The sequence below is a fragment of the Anarhichas minor genome, unplaced genomic scaffold (assembly GCF_050575085.1).
Source record: "Anarhichas minor isolate MPS153535 unplaced genomic scaffold, ASM5057508v1 ptg000045l, whole genome shotgun sequence".
In the NCBI taxonomy this organism is placed as follows: Eukaryota; Metazoa; Chordata; class Actinopteri; order Perciformes; family Anarhichadidae; genus Anarhichas; species Anarhichas minor.
In genome coordinates, this window is record NW_027466491.1 from 5371986 (window position 1) to 5387467 (window position 15482).

Genomic DNA, 15482 nt, shown 5'->3' on the forward strand with positions numbered 1-15482 from the left:
TCTCGTTGAGGCTTTGAGGTTGTTTTAGTGCTTGCGAGTGTTAGTCAGACTATCAAGATGAATCACCACAATAGTGATGTCTAAATCAATCACACCGAGATCCAATTTCCTGGACAATGGCCAAGTGCTTGCTTGTAATTGGAAACACATTACATTGAGTTTAGCAAGCAAAGCAAGATTATACTGTTATCTCTTCGTGTCAGATTGGCACATGGCAGCGATACATCCAGTGGAAATCCAACCGTGTGTACTTGCACATCAATTCCAGAAGTCTCTTTTACTGCCAAAGAAGTATTTAAAGTCAGGCAATTCAAAATCTCGGATGTTAGTTTGATGTGATAATTTGCATCCACTGTCCTGAGGAATATGAAAAATAACCCAACTAATAGTTAGCTGCTTGTGCTACCTCTGCCTTTGTACGACAGCTTTGAGGGGGCATGATAATTGATATTTGATGTTGAATGGGCAGTCTGGAAAATATAGAATTAAATAAGCAAGTACAAAAAGAAATAATAATCGCCTTTGACAAGGTATTATCTCGCTCCTTTCAAGCAGAATTGAAGGCACAAAATGTAGTTTGCCTCCTGCTTTTATTAAACAAAGTGCACTCTGGAGTTTCACTGAAAATGATGGCGTTCGTCTGGCATCAGTAGCAATTAAGTCATCCGCCCGGGAATGGTTTGTTTTTGGTGGACTGCTAGTTTCACAGGAATCTTTTAATGCATTGTATGAACTTGGCAGAAAATAGAAGATAAGCAAACACATATTAATGGCAAATTATTGTCCCCCCCCCCCCCCACAGTGTCGGAAATAATAAGTGTCAGGCCTACTTTAAACACTTGAGAGGTGCTTTTTTTAAATCAGCCATTCGGTTAACGTAGAGGTGGAGTCAGAGCAGTGAACTCTTATTATTGGCTTTGTTTGCCACTTTAAAGAGCTGCTTCATAAAGCTATTTATCAGATAAATTCTCAAAACGACCGACTCAAAACCCAAGTCTCTTACAGCTCCTGTTGTCACAACAAGTGTCACTTCATGCCTCTAAATACATGAGATTGGAGAGGCAGTGGTTAAAACCAGACAGGAGTGACTTTCATAAAATCAAAGCTGGAGGGACAAGAATCGACCGTAGTTCAGCAACTTGAACTTTGCTCGATAGAAGCGGTTTGTTGCTGTTGTGTTTTGTGATTGCTCTGTGCTTAGGGGCCATTAGCTAAAGGTACTAACAAAGTGCACAACAGAAGGTCTCTGCTAACTTGTCAACCCCTGTAACTCCTCAAAACAACCCCTCCCCCCCCCCACACACACACACTCCCCTTACTGCCAACCTCTGAAGCAAACCACTTCAAAGCAGGACTCTCTGGGGCCTCCACAGAAAGCAGCTTGTGGTTGTGTCTTTCTTTTTTTTTTTGTTGTTCTTGTCGCGTCTTATCTCTTTTTTAAAAGCTGTATTCTGTTGTTGTTGATTTCTGTATTTCCGCATTGTTGTCAGTAACTTGTCGATCACTCACTCACGTGGCATCGCCGCATCGCATCACAGCGACATGACTCCACATAGCACCCCCACAACCCCATCGCATCCATCACCAGCCATGTTCACTTCATTCGGGCTTGTCTCTCCACTGTGGTCACGTTAAGTTTGAAAGAGTCATGTATGAATACAACCATGTAACAAAAGTGTAACTATGCAATGTAAAAAAAGCTACCATAATGCATTGATGTGTGTACTGTAGGGTCTTTCCCATGCTGGTAACTGGTGAGCCTTCTTGTTGACACATGTAATGCATCTGTGTTCATGTGAAAAAAAAGTTCTTATGTTGCATGCTTTGGCTTGGCAGTGATCAGAACATAGCCCCCTGTCTATCTGTGTGTGTGTGTGTGTGTGTGTGTTAATGTCCGTGTGTGTCACTACGGTACACACAGCAGTCGTTAGATAATTGACGTGCTCCAGGAAAACACACAGCACTGTGCACACCCCTTAGATCAGCAGGGGGATCCGTAATGATAGACTGGCAGGAGAGTCACACAACTTAAACTCTCTGAATCCCAGACTTTGTCCCCCCCCCCCCCCCATCCCACATGCTTTTGGGAATGTGGCCCACAACTGGAGCATCATCTTCTTTTTAACCTATATTTTTCTTACATTTTGGCAAATTGTCATGATTAAAAGTGTGCCGAATTAGCTATTAGCATTTCCTGTTGCAATGTACCCACGAGTGTAAAAAAAGTGATGATCGTAATGCAGGTTCCGGAGCTTTAAGGAGCACCTTTTTTTCTATGAATTCTAAGTGGATTTATTGATATTTGTTCGCAACAGACATAAAAGATAATGACATCTTCAGAAAGTGTCGGTTACACTCAGTCTAAAAATGTGTGTATTGTGTGTTTAGATTTAACTCCCAGAAGAAGGAATGCGATTTTTGTTGACGCAAATCGCAGCTATTGTTTGAGAATTACTGAAACCCTGCAAAAATCGACAAAAGCCTCTCGTAAAAATGAACGCGTGTGAATTCTGTTATTTGGCATGATTGAGGGGATCCACTCGCCACTTAACAAGGCCTGATTAACATATATAAAGGCCAACACATTGCCTCGTTGTGCGCTGCCTCCACTTCAGGATGTAATGAAACCTTGTTTCACTCACTGAACCTGGCAGACAAAGTGCAATCATTGATATTTCATTTGCACCGCTCTTTCTACTGAGAGCAATTCAACCCTCTGAGTCAGAGGGGTCAGCTCAGAAAAGGGCACCGGCGTGCACTTCTACAACAACTCGTTCTACTGATTTGAAGCCATACTTGCTCTTGGTTTGTGCCTGTCTGCATCTGGGGGAGCTTTGTCCGATCAGTTAGGACGCGGGGAAACAAGCAGGTAATAACATGGTGTATGTGGGATCATTTAAATGAGGAAGGAAGTCGGAAGTTGCGAACTGAAAAGAGAGTTGAGGATTTCACTGTCACGTATAATGAGGACCCATACGGAGGTTGGAATCTCACCCTGACAGTCTGGTCACTCATGCCAAGCTTTAAGGAGGCACCAGAGGGTTAAAGGGACTATAGTGGATTTGTATTCAGGGTCACCAAGTCAGATCTATAATCACTCATGGAAGGGGCTGATGGTTGCGGGATGGCCACAGCCTTTAAATTAGTAGTGTGAGCCATCTTCTGCTGCAGTGTTCTTAAATTGCACACGGGAGTTTTTGTTGTTACTTTTACAGTTCCATAAGGGGCCGTATACGTTTAACTTTATGCTCTGCAGCAAAACTAAGAACTGCTGCGGTCAACACAGAGGGCCCCAGAAACCTAATAGATGGAAGGAGAGCATTATTAGAATATTCTAGCATGGAGAATGGCCCAGCAGAAGAGCTATAAATAATGACACTCAGGAATATGCCTGGTGGACAAGCCGCAGGTAGAATTGTTACATTTTTAAATGGTCTGTTCTGCTGCTGCTCTGTGTTTTTGTGTGTTTGCAAGAGTCCACTTTTAGAACGTGAAGCCTCTCCAGTCTTTAGGGTGAAAAGGAGCACAATGGCGCTGTATTTGAGCTATCTAAAAGATTCACATACAAATGCTCATTGCTACACACTCATTCATGAATACTGCCAGAGTTTCCAAGTGACAGTATGTGTACACTGATGAGGAAAACATCGCAAGAAACCGCGTCTGCTCGCTCTTGATAACACGTTTGAAAGCACAAATTTATGTTCACAGTTTGGTGCCGCTGTGTGAAGTTTACTCAAGTGTGTGGGATCTCATCCAAATCATTTCTCAAGTGTTACAACGAAACCGTTGCATGTGAACTCCCACTTCAGAAAGAAAATGGTGATAACGGCACAAACGGATGTGTACAGTATGTGTAAATCCTATGAGCGCAGCTGCTTTCTCAGCGATCTGGTCCAGTAAAGTAGCCAATAACTTGTTGGCTAGAGTTGTCACTTAAAAACGTATATACGGTGTTTGGTGCAACATCTGGCTCTGTTAGAGCACGATGCAGCAGAAATGGCCCAGACAAAAGGGCACATTACTGCCATATGGACTGACAAAATATTAGTGATGCTAGCTTTTCGAGAAGAGCAATTATTTTGTGAATCCAGGTAATGTTCATTCATTTCTGGTATTAAATCTAAACCAGTCAGAAAAGAGGAGATCCCAGACACACAGACTAATGTCTACCAGAGCAATGGCGATATTCAATACTTTATATGTATTGGAATGTACCACTACTTGCATACAAAATGTTTTAAGTCTTAATGCTTGCAGGTTAAATTTGGCTTAGAAAGTCTGACACAGTACCACTGTTTTCATGCTTCCACAGCACTTGACACAATTAATTTGAGTAAATAGTTCAAGTAAGTAACAATTTCTCTTCATGGCTGAGTCATCCCCTTAATGATGGAGCTGATTGGATAGTAAACACTCACTCTTTTGGTCACAGAGTTAAATATAGACGGACCAGTCAGCCTTTGGCAGGTGGCAGCACATATTTTTGGCATTATACTCGAGCCTGTCGGCGATTCAGCTGCCAAACCGACTGCTTTCCCCCACCATCTCGCCGTGTGCACAGAGAGACTGACATCTTGCTCACCATCTAAAACCTCTTTTAAATTAGTCCTCCTGCTGTGCTCCCGACAAACGACTTGCACACACATATACGCACCAACGCCTTAATGAGGTATGCTATGCTAATTAGCTCACACAATCTGCCGTAATGATTTTTTACCTTCTCGGAGAGGGAGTTAGTTATCAAGTTCATGAACCTCCTCTACTTTCTTTGGGTTTAGAGAATCTTAATGAACGCATGACAATCAAATTAAAGATTATTTTGGGAGTAATGGTTTGTAAAACCACTCACCCAAAATTCTAAAGTATGATTTGTGGGTTCATTTAGACTTCATCAGAAGAAAATTGTGGTGATCTGCACTTTTTAACCCACAGTGCAATTAAAGTTTACAACCTTATCTTTTATGATAGGCTATAAATCATGCTAAAGTAGAGGGAAGGCGGGATTAAACACTGCATCTGGTGAAGCATATGTCTTTAGTGAAGCATAAAAAGAAGGACAACACATTGGGGTTGTTGCCAGATCAGACTTAGGAAGGCTGGTGTTCATTTTCATCTGCACCTCCAAAACGTCCTTGATCATATACAGGAATAAAATGTCCGATGCCTTGAGTGTTCAAGATGAAGCTGACACCTTGAGAGATCACAGTGGGGAGAATGATGGCGTTTCTGCAGGAAATTAATTCACCTCTGGTCATGACAAGAGTAGACAGCTGTGCCGTCTCGCCAAGACACCCTTTTCTCGAATTAATCATCGGAATTAATAATAAACCGCGCTAATTAGTGGAGTCATGCCAAATGAAAAGGTGACGTGGGGATGACGCAGCTGGAAATGCTTCGTCACCGTGGGTATAGCAACTGGGGAGAACTACAGGAACCATGATGCATTGAGGGCAGCCGGAGGAGCTGATCAAATGATTGATCTGTTGTGTTGGAGGACGTTCAGGGGCATGTTGGGAACGTGTGCCTGAAGCTCTTTTTAGTCATTCAGGACTTGCCTTTGAGATGTGCCACACACACACACACACACACACACACACACACACACACACACACACACACTTACACATACGCACAAACACTTACACTGTACAGAGCTTTAAGATCTGCTTTTGTCCTCACACCAGCAGACTCCCAGTGTTAGTCTTACCTGTGCATCCCCAAATTAGATTTCACCCGCGTGGTACCCCCTCGATCACAGTTCGCCAGATCTCTCTCCCCTCGTCGCCCCATGATTTAATAACTGTCCTCATCTGCCTCTGCCCGTGTCTCTCTCTGCGTCGCATGCTGCCTCAGCTGGAGGAAGTGACCTTGTCGGCTTGCTGTTCCGTTGTCATGGGAACAGAGGGCACAGCAGGGAGATGTGGGACGAGATGTGGGACGAGATGTGGGACGTTCGTCAGGAGTGTCTGTGCACATGTTGTTGAATTTGTTTTTGTCCTCCGTTATTGCGGAAGTCGCAGCGCCACCTTGTTTTATTTCCCTGTTTTTTGCTCTCGTCATTTTCCTATTGGCTCAAAGGGTTTGTCTCTTGGCCAATCAGAGAAGCACTCATGTGTGATTCTCCCCAGGGGCCGAGCTCCTCTTCAAACACATCCTCTGGGGTTTGAATTCACCCGGAAATTGAAATCAGCACTCAGCAGCATTGTGAATGAATGAAAGCATATTTTACAGAGTGTGAGTGCTTGGAGTAATTTCTAATTAAAGTGATGCTGCGACTAATTTATTTCCACCCCTAAGGCGTGATTTATGCAAGACTCTTACCACAAAACAGTGATACCAGATCTGCTCATGCCCAGCCGCATGATCATCGACGTCATTCACTGTTTTTGATGCATGTAGGCCTTGATTAGGCACAAAGGAGACCACCTACTTTATTCGTTGCTCTGCCGCATTCCTGCAGTGTCACGTCAGCCCTCTCTTTAGCAGAACAGCGGTACAGCGGTGAGCGTCAAACGTTCAGATCTGAGAGCTTCTCCTCCTCTTCGCTCTGCAGCTTATCTCAGCATTGTGAAGCGAGCGGAGGGTTTTTTATTACAGAGGAGATTTAATAAAAGCACAACATTTTGATGACTTTGCTGCAGCGTCTCTTGTGTGTCTCCGAATCAGCAGTCTTTTTTCAGCTTCTGTATAAATGTCAGGGCTTGGTATACTTAGATCTTCTTTGACGCACACATACCGCTTTTAAAGGCAGAATGAAAGCTGTTGATAGCAATGTAGCGTAATATGATTTTCACAGGGGCACTGCGCTCATTTTACGTGTCAAAGTGAGTTTGCAAGCAATGAGGAGTGCTGCTCAACCTGTGAAATCAGTTGTTTAATGTCTTCTCTGACTCTGGAGGAGCGTTGTCAAGAAAACCCTCATGATCATCTGGTTTATAACAGAAAGTCTGTGTTACAAACTGAGGTTTGGTTGAATTTAAAAGATTTAGATAATGCTAGATTAGATACTACTACTACTAATACAATTTATAATGATAAACTTTATTTATGTGGCACCTTTCCATAACGAGGTTTACGAGGTGCTTTACAGGATAAAAAACAACAAACATCATGAAAGTGATAATCGTAAAACAATAAGAACAACAGCACCATCGATAAAACCATAAAAATGAATCAAAAGGACATAAAGCATATTAATAAATCATTACAATTGAACAATAAACAATGGTGTGGGAAGGTAAAACAGAAGGATCACAGACTATAGACTATAAGTGCATTTTAAGTGTTAAATGAAGAGATAGACTTAGCCATCCTCATTTTCTAGATTTTCTGCAGAGGCAGGAAATACACTGCACCATGTTCAACAATGGATTTGGCCATTTAACTGACTCACTGGTCCCTGGAGGCACGGCTACTGCCAGAATACCCACTTAAATATGCTGCGGGAAGTAATGACAAAACCATAAATACAGCACATTTTGATTTCCTGCAGAGGCAGGCAGTGAATAATAATAATAAAATACACATTAAATGACTCTTTTTGGGGTTTCTGATCATTTTTCATCCCTTGCTGCACCACGCTCAACAATGGTTTTGGTCCTTGGGACCGACTCACTCGTCCCTAGAGGCACAGCTCCTGCCATCATGTCCAGACTTACCATGCAGCACCTAATAACCATTCTGTGCTAGCAGAGTCACTGCTCGAAAAACCAAACAATAAATGCACATTTCTTTCCGAAAACGTAAGAATGAGGCAATCATAACGAGCTGAAGTTCTATTCTGATTATGGCTCTCTTTGTTCTCAGCCTGAATACAGATCTTTTCATTTGCCAGCGGCTCAGACGAATGTCCCGGCTACAACCATCTTGTGCGATTTCAGAAAATACCGATTTTGAGCACAGTGTATCGGCTCTTTGACTTTCAATAAGCATCCACGCTAGCTCACTCATTCCCTCACAAACTCACACACACACACACACAAATACGTGCACACAATGTGCCAAATGATCTTCCTTTCCCCTCCACTGTTCCTTTCTCCAGCCGTCTTTTAATGGCCTGCCATCTTATTGGTCTCCATCATCTGAGGGGTCCCAGAATACCCATACTCCCATTCTGCAGGCCAGTCAATAGTTCAACACACGGCCTGACAGTGCTGCGATAAATTGTCCCCTGTGTGTGTAGGTGAGGGGTTTTTGTATGCAAGCGAGAGTGAGCAAAGAAAAAAGGGCATAATGTGCTGGGATGAGTTTGTGTTTCAGTTCTTTGTGTGTAGCTGTACCCTTTGTCTGACACACATTTAACTGGCCTCTGGACAGCAGGGGGTGCTAATGAGAAATACAAGTCCTGGCAGTCAGAGACATCCGTCTGTCCAAATGCTGGCTGCACATTTTGTCCTGACCTTTCTGCTTTTGGCCGTCAGCCCGTATTTTCATCCTCTGTCCTTCCACCTAGTCACTGTAAGGAAGTCAATGACTGCAGTTTGATCATTTGAGCCCAATGACCATCGCTTTCATCCACATAGTCCACATCATATCAGCCGGTGCCAGTGTGTTACAGCTCATTTGTGGAGGGAAAACTAGAGCCAAATGCAACAAAAAGCAGACATCTGGAGCCCTCAGCTGCCCTCCCCATCGGCTCCAGAGGTAGTGGAGAGGGCAGAGTTTGAGCTGTGAATCTCCTGCAGGTTCAAATGGAGGGGAGAATTAACAACCTGCTTCATTCTGCAGTGCTTGGGAGGAAACAGAAGAGGTACTAAGAGCGTGGAAATGTGAGGCTCTGGCTGACCTTTTTAAATACAAATTATGCACATCTTAATCATGTGTGAATCACTTTACGCTGAAGTGCTGTGAACCTTTTTTTTTTTTAGTGGGAGGATGGATTTTTTACTATTATGTTCCTGTAAATAAAGGGAGAGAGTTATGGAGTTATGGACGTAGCATTAGCTGCTAATGCTGCTAATACTCGCCTTGTGTTGACTGCTCTGCTCATTAACTTTACTCTCATCGGACACAATTTTTCAGAATTTCTTGAGGAATGTGTGTAGTTGACTATCTGACTCTGGTATCTGTTTACTTATTGACTCGTTTTTAGACCTCTTCTTTCCCTTCGCCATTCGGATATGCTGCTCTAAGTTACTTACTTATCAATCATCATCAGTCGAAACGTTTAATCTGTGAGTGCGTTCTTCAACCGTGATTGTGTATTGCCTTTGCGCTGCTAGGTGCCACATTGAACATCTGGGCTTGCTGTTGTTGCCAGATCATCCCTGTGTGTTTCACTTAATCCACGCCACAAGCAAGTACAACCTATAAATAAATAACTGCAGGAGCATGAGGGAGTGAGAGATTCACATACACAGACAGGTACTAACAGAGAGGAAAGAAGCAAATGTTGTTGCATGCATCCTGCATGCCGGCCTCGCCTCCCAGTCACGACCACAGGGAACCAGGTAGATCTAACGGGTACAGGTTGTTCCCTACTGTTCCCTGTGAAGGGACATTAGGTGTACCCGGCGTGGGTGACACTGTCAGGTTCAGCGTGCATCACCGGGTGGAGTCCTTGTCCTGACAGCCCGCCGACAGCCTCACGACGGTAGATCAACAAGGTAATGAGTGGAGAGGAGGATGTGGAGGAGGACACGAAAAACTGCTGACAAGGCGACCTGACGCCGCTGTCGCCTTACTCACTTTAGTGAGAGACGGGGAATGACGAAGAGGCGAGTGAGGGAGAGTGAAGGAGCATAGTTGAGGCAGTGGTGGGCCGTCAGGGCCAGCTAAGCCTTCTCTGCTGGCCTAAACAGAATCACAAAGTCATAGCTATTTTATAATTTAATAATTTTTCACAAATACACTACATGTATTATAATTTTTTTTCCGATTAGCTTATTTTCTCATTGCACAGCTCCTGTCTTCCTCTGTTGCTCTGCTTCCAGCACGGCTTGTTTTAAGGAGAGATTTTATCCAATCAGATTCAGCCCCTATGTCTCCATGTAAGGAGAGAGGCCTGAGGTCCTCTAGGTAGACTTTGCAGTTTAAGTGAATAGGGACGATATTGTTGATTGTCATAGTCTTCAACCAATCAGATCTTTAGTTTGACATGTTGGGCGTATTCTTTGACGTGCCGATGCTACCCAGGTCTGCTAAGTAGTCAGCATTAATGTGCGCTGTGTTTGGTCAGTGGGCGAGCACATGTGAAATTTAAGGAAGCTGGCAGAAGTTAGTTGGAGTAGTAAGAATTCAAATTGAAAGCTATGGAAGAAATTATACAATTTTTAGGGTTTTGCTTGGTGTAGATCAGAGGTCTTCAACATTTTTCAGGCCAAGGACCCCCAAACTGATAGAGAGATGGAGCAGGGACCCATCAGGGACCCATGCAGGGACCCAGCAGGGACCCATGCAGGTATAACATGCACGGCCCGCCACTCAGTTGAGGCTTAGATTGTGGAGGGAAATTTAATGATGTACATGCTTGTTTCCATCTGGTAAAAAGTCATCCTTAAGTATAATATCTTTTCTCTGTTTCAAATATATGTATATATATATATATGTATTCAGTATTAGAAATTATGTTTATAAGAAGGACTCGTATTAGAAGACATATCTGCTAAAATGAAAACACCATCTTTAGACGACTGGATGCTGATGAAAGGAAATGTTTCAGAGAGCATCCCTTTTTACTCTGTCATGCTTTAGTGCACAGTGTGGAGCCTGTTACCATGACTTCAGCTGTGTGTGTGTGTGTGTGTGTGAGTCATCTTTGCAGTGTGTATGTCAGGCTGTGTCATTCCCTGTCAGTTCAAGGCTTGTTTTGAAGAGGTGATGGGTGGTCAAAATGAGTTACTTGTTAAAACAGACCCGGCGGTGCCAGTAAGAAAAAATAAATAAAAAAATCCACTTTTATGTTGAGCTGAAACACGCAGAAGCCTTCAAGATGAAGATCCATTCTGAGACCTTGAACAAAAAAAGAAAGTAAAAGAAGCTGAAAACTGTGTCAATGACTCACAATCATTCAAAGTACAGCTCTTCCTCGCAGAACTTAGTTTGGCCTAGTAATGTAAAGGACGTTGTTGGTGAAGTCAGACTTATTATTGCAGACCAGACGTCCTTCTTTTTTTTTGGTTCCACTCTTTCACTCCATTTGGGAACCATATAAAGCACCATTAGTTTGCTTCTACAGTAGCCCACAAAGCCCATTTTGTGACGGACCTGCTCTGACATCGCCAACCAGACTGGTCGCTCTCGAACGACCCACGTTACCTCCAAAGTCAGTGAAAAGATTGAACGTGAAGGTCCACACACAGGCGTGGACGGGCTCTCACTCTGGAAGAGAAACCTTTCACATTTCACTGAGATGTAATTGAATTTTCTGCCCCTCTTATCGGCTCGGTGATGGGATAGCATCTCACCACTTTCAAGAGAGTCAATGGAAACACAACACTGATCACCTTCTGGCTTAACTTGATTTTTTTTATTTTTTTTGCCGTAGAATGAGCACAGTGAAACATTATTTTTGTTACCCTTCCCTTGAAAGCAATTTCACCGATGAGGGGAGACTGATTTGGAGTATATGAGCGTGTGCATGTGTGTGTGTGAGAACAGTGACAGATAATAGAGAGCCCGATGACAGACCATGCCTCTTCTGCCTCGGCTCCGTCGTCACAATAAACAACCTCCTCTCGCGTTTTTTTTTTCTTTTGTAGCTGGTGACAAATAAACCCTGTAAGGAAAGGAAATAAATAGCTTCACACTGTAAGATTGACAGCATTAGTTGTTTGTTGTTTAAAATGACTTTTGTGCTAAAGCAGGAAGTAGATGTTGTTATAGCACAGTGAAATAAAAGGGTAAGCGGGTATAATGATATTAGTGACCAGGGCTTATTGTATATACTGTACTGTTGGATTAGTTACCTCACGTCAATCTCTTTTTACTTTAACGTCTTGTGACGAAAGATGATGTGTGATGTTCCAGGCTATTGCTATGTTACTGTATTTGTAAGTAGAGACAGTCTTGTTCGTGGTATAACAAACTGAACAACTTGTATTTATTTGTGTGTGTGTTTGTCTCATGGTCCCCCTGTATTTTTGGCTGCTGTCTTTGGCTACATTGGGTATCCGGCGATGCTGTGTTGAGTCTGTGTATGTGTGTGTGTGTGTGTGTGAGTGCGTGTGAGTCTATGGGCGTCAAGGCCTACTCTGGTGTAATACAGTGAAGAGTTTACAATGTTTTATCAGATGCCAAATGTGCTCTAATGTGTCTCTTTTCAAACAAGGACGCAACAGATCATTCTACGTGTACATGGTAACTTTCACGCTGACATTGTTAGATATACTTCCTGTAGCGACAGAGAAGTGTGTGTACTTGTACACCTATCATTGTGAGGACCCATTTGAGTTTTAGACCTTCAGAGTGAGGACATTTTGGAAAGTGAGGACGTTTTGGCCGGTCCTCACTACTTCAAACGCCTGTTTAAAGGTTCAGAAGGAATGCAGTGTGTGTGTGTGTGTGTGTGTGTGTGTGTGTGTGTGTGTGTGTGTGTGTGTGTGTGTGTGTGAGATCATCAGCAGGTCTTTTAGGTTGCTGAAGGTGCAGGAAGTGGATTGATGTTTCCTAGTTCTGTTGACACCACCTCACAATACTGCAGTACAAATGGCTTGAACTGTATCAGATTTTGCTATGAATATCACAGCACAGCATTTGTTTTGTGTAGGATTGTAATTAGCAAGAAAGCAAGAGTAATCTGCAGGAGAAAGGTATTGTCAGCAGCCACTATGAATGCCGTACGTCCAATAGATGACTGTGCAGTGTGATAAACAGGACAACGAATCCACCTTCAAAACAGAGAAATAGAGAATTGCAATCAAGACAATCAGAAACTCACCCTTGTTGACTCACTGCACAAATCAATATTTAGAAAATGATCACCCAACTTTGCAGTTTCCCTCAGCTATGGAGCGTTGTAATTGTTTTGGTTTCCCTAGCAGCTGACAATTAATCAATCTATCAAGTGTTTCAGAAAAAAAGTTAATGGGGTCACCTTGAGCTCAGTCAGGACATTAGCTTTGTGACAAATTATACATTCCTTCCTTTCCTGCGTCTTACCCTTCCAGCATGTTTCACTGGTCGTCTCTTCAAAAGTGCTGGAATCCATATTTTACAGTTGATCTTGCATTTCCATATATCTCAGCCTGCCTTTCATCATTCCTATCTAAATCATTTTGGAGATACGGTCCGTGACTGTGAGCCTCTCTCTTCCATTTGTGGATCTGTCCGTTCTGCTGCCGAGACCGCTTCATCTTGTCACCCTCCGCATTCTGAAATTTCCCAGTGAGTCCATGGATATTCGTGAGTAACTTCCGACTCCCAACATAAATTTGACCCCTCATTTCCTCTCTCCTCCTGGATGTAATGAAAGTCTGGAGTTATCTCCATGTCAGTAGCTGCCTCTGATTCCCCTCGATGGTCTTGACAACTCTTTCTGCCATTTGGAGAAACCGTCTATGGGTATTTCTTTTTCTGTCAACCAGGCAATTTAATGTCCCCAATTCATCTCCTTGTCCATCCTGGATTCTTCCTCTTTGTCCACTGTTTATCTGGCGACAGTGGCGTTTTCATCACTGCCATGTTTCTGGTCTTTTTTCTTCTTTATTTCAACTAGCGTACACTGATTTGGTTTGATTTACCAATCAAATATTGCATTAATTCCTTCATGAATCACGAAACACCCCCTTGCTCTGAACTTTTACATCCAGCTTTCAAACCTAAAATAGATTTTTGGGTTGAGCCTTTAATTCCACTAATATTACTGAGGGCTCAATGGCTTACATAAACACCTTAATCAGAATAAACTTGCTAATTCCAAGAGAAATGTCATTACATTTGAAAGTGTAATATCTATCTGTGCATGCTCACCCACACACACATAAAGTAGCTCCCGGGGGACTCCAGATCATGGTGGGTGCTGTGGGTGGCTCGTCTTCTCTTATTCAATAAGCTCATGAGTAAGAAGTATAAAATACTAGTTCATTCTAGTTTACAGTTCAATCTTTGGTCCTGTGGAGGGAGTTGATTGGGACAGAAATGGCCTTACTGAAAACGGACTGTGGGACACGTGAACGGGACACCAAAGACGATTTATATCGCAATTCAAGAATTTTTGCGCAAATTCACATTCTGATTTAATTTTATCGGAACTGTTTCATCTTCCTGCTCATTCTCTTCTTCCATTTCTGTCTCACTATGTGTTACGCAAGCTGTACTACAACATGTTGGCAATGTGTATCCATTCTTTAGATAACTTGATTTCAAATCTCTCTTGTCTACTCCTAACTCTTATCTAAGAGATCTAAAATGTACAGTTGCCCCGTCATTTCACAGCAGCTTTTTAAACTCTTTTGTTTCACTTTCACGTCTCAATTGCTGAGAACGCAGCCCAGATTTAACTGGGGTGACAACCCGCACTTTCATTATAACCACTGTGCGGCGAATTACAATGAATACAATACTGTGCTAGCTGAATCATCTGACACTCATGATGTTGTATCAGTTCAGATCCACTGAGAAGTGTCCTTGATACATTTTATTACACTCTGTTAGTTTCTCCTACTTGTGAGCCAATAACTATATAACTGCAGCAAGTTGCTGTAGAGCAGTCGAATCAATAGTGTGCACCGTAGATTTATTTAATATCTAAATAAATATCTTTGTCTACTAAAGAAGACATTTAGACTTTTAAAGATATTTCTAAGCCATCTCCAGTATTTCCAAGCTCCTGTGATTTAGCATCAAAGAGCCTCTGTCATGTGGTCCTTGAAGGTCCTGTGTTGCTTAAAAGAGGCAAATTCAAACAAGACACTCGAGCATCGGTAAGCCGCCTGAGGATGTTTTCAGATATGTGAAAAAGAGAGTGAGCCAAATAAGGAAAGAAACAACAGTTATTTCCCCCCAATGGGCCACATAATAGTCAATTAGCTTGTGAAATCATCAGGGTTGGGGGACGGCTCAATTGTTTCTTCCACTCATGAGGCAAAGCGGCAGCCGAATTCTTTCTCCAGGCATTGTTGTTCTTGAACACAACCTTCTCTTTATGCTTCTCTGTTAGGCACCCATAAAAAGATGCTTTTGCCACGAGGTATAAAAATAGCATGGTGATTCATATTTGCAACAGGATGTGAATAAGAACGAGGGAAGTAAACGTGATTCAGACATCAGACAAAGATAATCTAAAGCAGGCTTTATGTTCTGCACACACTGGAAATGACATTGTAAGGTCTACCTCAGCAATAACTGTATGCCGTCTCTAAAGATATGATACTTCCTCAATTAGAAGAAAAAAACAACCATTCAATTGAAAGCAATTTAGGCATGTCTCCAAAAGTAGTATAATAGTATGGAAGCGTGTTTCTTTTAAGCAGATTGGGAGGATATCCAACCAGATTTATGAATGACGTTATGTGACATTGAGTGATGAATGCCTGTCATTT

General features: G+C 42.6%; 1 protein-coding gene across 1 annotated transcript in view; it reads left to right on the plus strand.

Moving 5' to 3' along the window:
* The window catches only part of iqsec3a (IQ motif and Sec7 domain ArfGEF 3a), a 75310-nt gene that overhangs the window by 16222 nt on the left and 43606 nt on the right, over positions 1-15482 (plus strand). The window lies entirely within an intron of this gene.